This window comes from Leptonychotes weddellii, chromosome 7, assembly GCF_054177405.1.
Source record: "Leptonychotes weddellii isolate Sample4059 chromosome 7, ASM5417740v2, whole genome shotgun sequence".
In the NCBI taxonomy this organism is placed as follows: Eukaryota; Metazoa; Chordata; class Mammalia; order Carnivora; family Phocidae; genus Leptonychotes; species Leptonychotes weddellii.
The window spans coordinates 11,303,548-11,311,423 of record NC_138375.1 but is presented as its reverse complement, the minus strand read 5'-3'; positions in this window follow the sequence as shown (position 1 = coordinate 11,311,423).

Genomic DNA, 7,876 nt, shown 5'->3' with positions numbered 1-7,876 from the left:
TTCATCTAAAACTAATGATGTAATGTATGGGGATTAACATAAGAATAAAAAAAAAAAAAGAGGCATGCTTGGCATGTAAAGGAGAGTCTACCATTAAGCGTCAAAGGAAGAAAGGTGAGTAGTAGTAGAGAAATCACAGTACAGTCCTCCAGAGACACAATGCAGTCACTGGAAATAGCATTTCCAAAGAGGTCCATATGGTTGGAGAAAGATCAAGATATTCCTTACCAAAAACCAGTGGGTATAGCAGATATGGCTGAGAGAACTGCTCGTAATAGGAAAGATTCATAGAGTGGGGATGACTTGGCTTGAATAAGCCCCAGGCTCTTGTGTCTCACGTGTGGGTTAGCAGAACACTGCTTAGCATTTGTACTTGGGTGAGTCTATACAACTGTTCCCTATGTTACTTACATTAACTCTTCAGTAAATTATATGCACTTCTAATTCTATGATGGGTGTCCAGGCATTCTCATACTTATCTTTATCTTTATGGAGTCAGATGTTAAAGAACCACCCCCTCCCTCTGCCCCTGTGATGGCACATAGGGGATTCAGGTGAATCTCAAAACAATAGCTTCACTCTGGTGTTCAGAGCAGAGAGGACAGTTAGGCAGCAGTCTATAGTCTCAATGCTGTCATTTTTGGTTGGGTGAGCTGCACGTTACACAAGACCACTTCTGATCCACCCAAAATTAGGTCTTAGGAGTTGAAAAGAGGGAGAAGGAAAGGAGAAGACAAATATTTCCTAATGAGCATTCAATATTACTTTTCCCTTTCTAGACTCTCAGCAAAGGGCCCAAGAACATTTGATTTTCTATCAAAAAGAAAACTTCTGAATGATACAGGCCATAATTTCATACTTCCTTCTACATTCCTACTGACAAAAATGCAAGAGCTAAGTGACTGAACACTCCAATATAACTTCCTCCCTTTTTCTCCTTGGAATGGCTCAAAATCACCATTTGTGTGGCAAATACTGACCATAGATATGGCAATCTCTGGAATGTGACAGTTTTGTGGGATTCTCAGTGTTCCAGACTTTAAGTGACAAAACCTGCTAATGTTGTTCTCTTGCCCCTTTGCCTACTTCTCACTCTCATTTGCTACTCATGACATTTTCTTTGGTTGTTTATTATTTTTAAAAAATTTTATTTATTTATTTGAGAGAGAGAGAGAGAAAGCAGAGGCAGAGGGAGAAGCAGCCTCCCCACTGAGCAGGGAGCCCGATGCAGGACTTGATCCCAGGACCCTGGGAGCATGACCTGAGCCAAAGGCAGGAGCTTAACTGACTGAGCCACCTAGGCACCCTCTTTGGTTGTTTATAATATGACCTAGTCTTCACTGAAGAGTAGAATTAGAGCTTTTGCTACAGGGAAGTGCAGTGGATAATTGTAATCTTTTGTTTGAGAACCGTTCGGTAGTTTTCAAGGAGTACAGACTTCTACAATTAATTGCGTTTAAATCTTTTTGCAACCTGAATACACATAGAGAAAAGAATCTCCTCAGTACTTCTCCTCCTTTTATACTTCCTCTGGTCTTTTCTTTCCAGAAACTACCTTTTGGCTCATTCTAAGATCATTATTAGCAGAGACATAGGGACATAGAGACCCTGGATTTCCTGACTCTGTCCTCTCAACAATGCTGCCTTAGCTGCCGTCTGTCAGTGACTGATCTACTTAGAATAGGAAGCTCTCCAGCGAAAGGTGCATTCAGCTAATTTAGTGAAAATTCTTCCTAAGAGGAAAAAATAAGAAAATATGACTTTTAAGAACTAACGTGAGGGGGCGCCTGGGGGCTCAGTTGGTTGAGCTTGCAACTCTTGGTTTCGGCTCAGGTCATGATCTCCAGGTCCTGGGAACCAGCACCACATGTAGTCAGGCTCCCTGCTCAGTGGGGAATCTGCTTGAAATTCTCTCTCCCACTCTCCCTCTGCTCCTCCCCGACTCGTGCTCGCTCTTTCTTTAAATAAATAAAATCTTAAAAAAAAGAACTAGCGTGAGAATTTGACTTAGTGTCATTGTGTCTATATATCATTTTTACTCTTAATTAGTCTCAACTTTAATGGGTTTGTTCATCGCTATTTGCTACTAAAGAGCAGGTGGTCCTTTCACCTTTTTTTGGTAAAGATTTTATTTATTTATTTGAGACAAGGAGAGCACAAAAGAGAGCATGAGCAGGGGGAGGGGCAGAGGGAGAAGCAGACTACCTGCTGAGCAGAGAACCCAAATCAGGGGTGATCCCAGGATTTTGGGATCATGACTTGAGCCCAAGGAGATGCTTAACTGGCTGAGCCACCCAGGCACCCCTCCTTTTACTTTTCTTAAAGGTGTACTGACTTCCATACCTTTTGCTTGAGTCTATAGCCTATCAGTTAGATGGGCTTGTCCCTGAAGAAAATCTGACAAATTTAGCTTCCTACTTTGAAACCCTTCTCTTTTATTATCATCGGCGCCTAAATTATAGCCACTAACTGTACCTACCCAGATCTCCAATCATATGATACAAATGTCTAAATTATTACACGTCCTTCATGACATATTATTACTGTAAAAATGTTCATCTTTTCAGCTCTTAGCCTTGGTGAAAGGGAATGTAATCCAAAAGAGAGTGTCTGATGTGTTAATCATTAATAAATCTGAAAAACATGTGTTTGATCAAGGCCATCTTTCCCCTTTGTGTAATTCTTGTTTTTTTAACATCAGCAAGTTCTTCTGAAATTCATGATTATCCCTCTGAAAGCTTTAAATAACCAGTGTCGATTTCAAAACGGGCACTGGCAGATACTTTGTTATTTATAGTAAGTCCCTGGTTGGCATTTGCGTTGATAATCCATCTTTGTTTGTTGTTTAAACCATTCAAAGTTCCTCTGATATATATGATTTCGTTGAGTAGGAGACACTGCATGCAAATAAGTGCACTTTAGTTACAGAAACCAGCTGTCAGAACGCATTTATATTCCAGCAGCAGAGAAGAATTAACCTCACAGTGGCTTCAATTCAAATTGGTATGATATTCCAGTAATAAATTCCCTGCCCAGATGGAATCATTTTCTTTATCATAAATATTTTAAAACACTTGATCTGTATTAAAGTTGTACGGGACTGAAGCTGATTTTAAATATCTTAAATATTTTAAATCAAGCCCCAAATAGAAAAAACATTTTGGTTATATAGAATCCATTAAAAATAGTTTTAAATTTTATAGAAGTTTCTCCTATCCTGTAGATTTATTTAACCCCAAAGAAAAGCTCATCAAATGCTAATTTTGTCTGACTTGGAGCACCAAAAGAAAGCCTACCTTTATAGTTTGTATTAATCCTATTTCTATCATTGTGTTTTAATGACACTAGCTGTTCTTTTAATATTGAAATAAATTCTGAAAATAGCTATTACTTTTTTTCCTTTGTTTACAGGCTGAGAAGAATTATATTGCCAATTGGCTTACTGGTTTATCTTTTAAAAATCAGTTTCTTCATAATGTTAAAATAAAGGTTTTTTTTAGTAAGGAATCTCCACTGTCATATACAAAAAACATCTCATCCTCTCCCCCCCCCCCCCACCCCTTAATGATCTCAGTATGCTCAGGATCATGACCTTAAGGAGAGCAGACACTGGCTTCATCAAACCAATGGGTAGAAGCCAATTCCAGAGTTGAAGTTAATCAGTTAGGAATTGCCAGCTTGTGGGAGGTAAAATTCAGGACCCATTGGCTTACATCAACCATTAAGATGGTGTGTAGAGAGGGAGGCTGTCTTCAGGATTGCCAAAATCCAAATCCCATGTGCTTTTACAGATTAACATCAGCCCTGAAATTATATCTGGAAGTAAACTGGAGAGTAGCCTGGCGTATTCAGCATTAAGTATTACATAACCAAACAGGCAATCCAGAAATAAATGAGAGTTTTTAGGTACTAGCAGATGTTTTGAACTATTTAGAAAAATAATCAATCCCATGCTTAAGCTGGGGGGTAATGCTCTAATAACAGACATACAAGCTGTACATGTTTGATAGCTTGTGGACCAGTTCCTTCTCAGTGGTCAATCCTTACACCTTGAAAGACTGGGGAAGTTGGGGATGCATTTCTCCAAGCATGGGCATGCAGTGCATTCTGAGGTGGGTGCTATGATTTATCTTGAGAAAACAAAATGGTGGGATGGTTTCAGCAAGATGAAAAAGCTCATAACATCTTCACAGTTTCAGGTAGTTCTTGAACTTCAAATCATTCTGGTCAGTTGGAAAAATGGTTCTCAATAAGAGAATTTTGATCCTGCAAAAAGAAAGCCAAAATATATTTCTGAGATTTAAAAATAGAATTTAAAATGAAAGTTAAGACTGGTATTTTTAGTGTTTAAATAAAGCTGTATTTTCTCTGTTCTCCTTGAAATTAATTCAAACTATGAGTCGGGGCTATCCAAGCCTTAGACTGATTTTTTTTCTGAATGACTGGTTGCTTATATCCTGAAATTGACAATAGTTTCAGGGTTACCTAGACCTAGCTGAAGTCACAATGCAATGGAAGTACATAGACAGAAGACAGACAAATGAAAAGGAATGATTGTTTTGTCTTGTTTCATGCTACTCTCTCTTCCATCAATGGAGAGCATTTATCCTAGAGTAAAAGATCTTCAGAAAGGCATAGAGGGATTCCACAACTCCTCCAGGAGACCCCCGCCCGCCGATAAATATTTCACAAGAGACTGAGGCACACTTTTTTACTCTGTCCACTCAAAATAACTGCTCACTCTCTTGTGCATAATAACTTTTATCTTTCTGTTAGAAGATTTGCCTCTATTCCATCTTTTAATTGATTGCAATATCCCCTGGGCAAGTTAGTGATGATGTCAACAAAATTGTAATGTTCATTGATTTGGGGTCTAAAACTTCACAAAATTTGGCATATCAAGATTCACCAACAACTCTTAGTCTCATGTACCTTCTAAATTAAAGAGAAATTTCATCGCTTCAAGCTGTAGCCTAATGAGTAGCCCAGGGATGGTGAGGCTGTGGTAATATTTAACTTCCAAAGCTCAAGTTAATAGCTGGAGGTTGCCCACCAAGGTACCTCTAATACTTTAGGATATAGTGCTGCCCCGAAGTGGGGTAGATGCTTTGATATTGCCCACTAACCCCAGTGTGTACATTTATTTGATACTAGAGAAATAGTAAAAATGACTGTCAAGAACAAACTTAAAAGGAAGTAAGTGCAAGATATACAGAAATGAGCTTCATAGCCTGGTAGGGATTTGTAGAAGTGAAGGATAGCAATCATCATAGAATGTAAACATTAAGAGGAATTATTTTAACAATTAAATTACAGAAAAGAAAACCGAGGTCCGCTGCTACAGACTGACTTTTCCAAAGTAACTAAAGAAGCTAACAGCAAGGCTGAGGCCATAAAACCTTATGAGAGTCCAGTTGCTTTTCAATGCTTTTTGCGGTTTTAAGCAGTCAGTCTTGGCATGCTGATTATATGTGTATGACTTGAATTGGCAAATAATTGGATATACCATTTGTCAATATATAAAACTAGGTGACAGTTTCTCCTCCCAAACTATTACCTTGTGAGTCCCTCTAGCCACATGTGAGTCACTCTAGCCACTCCCAAGCGTAACACGAGACAGAAGGAGACACACAGGTCCATAGAAATGACTGTGTTTCATGATGCCACTAAAAACTTAAATACAAAACTTAGCTACAACAGTCCCTGGGTGGCTCAGTCGGTTAAGCATCTGCCTTCGGCTCAGGTCATGATCTCAGGGTCCTGGGATCAAGCCCCGTGTCGGGCTCCCTGTTCTGTAGGGAGTCTGCTTCTCTCTCTCTCTCTCTCTCCTTCTGCCCCTCCCCCCTGCTCATTCTCTCTCTCTCTCAAATAAATAAATAAAATATTTTTAAACATTTTTAAAAATTTAAAAAGAAACTTAGATACAAGAGGACCTCTGTATCTTTCAGTTTCCCTAGAATATGGATAGAGAACTGGGCATGTTGAGGTACTCTGCTTCTAATTCTAGCCATAGTTAGAGTGGTTCTCATCTATACTTCCTAGAGATGAGTGGCGCCTCATGAAACACCACAGTTCGACCTTTCTTTCAAAGCAATACCCTGAAATCCTCCAGGTGGTAGGAAGCTCAGAGAACAAACACATCCCTTATTGGTTTGCATCTTAGGAATCCTTTCTTGACCTTGACTCACAAGCTGAGAGGACATGTAGACCTGGACTTTTGAGTCCCCTACAGCATTCACATGTCAGAATTTAGAAGACATTTGATAGGATCGCTATAGCTGTGTTGGTCAAATAGTGACTTTCCTGAGGCAGGATGCTACGAACCTTCCAACCACTGCTGCCATTCCTTCGACCAAAATATGGCAAGTTTTATCAATGAAGAATATCCCAGAAGCCAAATGATAGAGTTCAAACTCTGAATTCAGTCTTGAGGCATTAGTCCCGCAAGACCTTTGCTGAGTCTGTGCCACATTAAAGGAGAGAGGACTGCACATAGGTTAAAACAAGAAATGGACAGGAATTTACAAAATAACTCTTCCTTACCATGGATTAAAAACAAATTGGTATCTCACTCGCAGATTCAGTCTGCTCAGGCCCACATCTCATAGGATATTCACCTACAAAATTGATGACTGGAAAATGGAGCCATTTTGGGGAAATGATACGAGATTCCTTAAAGATCTGAGGCAAAGTTCTATGTTTTTCAGATTGTGAACTATCAGAAAGGGCATGTTCTGTCAGAAAAACCTACGTGGCCTATACCAGTTTACACTTACCAGTATTTAAGGGCAGTTGGAGACAGGGCTGCAGGACTTCTGGATCTTAGTCTTTGCTCAGACATTGGCTGGCTATGTCTTTTTACACACAAGATTTGAGTGAAGAAGAAAGACGATCTTCAGGATAGTCTTTTAAGAAGTGGGAATTGTTGCATACATATGTTATCAAAATAATCTATCCTATGACACCATGATTCCAGAGGAAATAAAGCCTAAATGTGGGCAGGTCATATAAGAATTGAAAGTGAAGACCCCAGATAATGGGCTTATAGACAAATATAAAAGTTTATAGAAAACCAGATAATGTGTGGCTTTTCAGATCCAAAGTCCAGACCAAAGTTTGTGCTGATTATCCAAATGTGAAATAGTATAGATTACCATTTCTTTTTTTTTAATTTTTTAAAAATTTTTATTTAGAGATTTTTATTTATTTATTTGACAGAGAGCAACACAGCGAGAGAGGGAACAGAAGCAGGGGGAGTGGGAGAGGGAGAAGCAGGCTTCCCGCAGAGCAGGGAGCCCAATGTGGGACTCGATCCCAGGACCCCTGGGATCATGACCTGAGCCGAAGGCAGACGCTCAACGACTGAGCCACCCAGGTGCCCCTAGATTACCATTTCTTAATAGTTTATCATGTGCCAGGTAGCGCTAGGTACTTTACATATATTCTCAAGTTAAAATTTAATCCTCAGCCCAATTCTATGAGGTGGTTATTGCTTTCGATCGCAGCTGAGAACACTGAGGCACAGAGAAATTAAGCTGGTTGTCTGGAGTTCCACCCATAGTAAAGAGCCGAACTGGGCTTTAAAACCCCAACAGACTACAAGACCATGGTTTTGTCCATTATACTACATGGCACTGAGCTGAAAAAAAGACAGCTATAGTGAAATGTGCAAAATTTTAAGGGTCAATATTGGACCCCTAGTCAAAGGGCTTTGTTTTAGAGAGATCAACAACTGACAAAAAACGGTCTCCGTACTTCATCCCCGTTCCCTTTCTGCATCTCAGGGATAATAGGGCAGCATTTAAATCCATGTTCTGCTCAGAAATGAGTATTATCCATGTAGGCACTGCCCAGGAGAACCTTACTTTAAACTTTC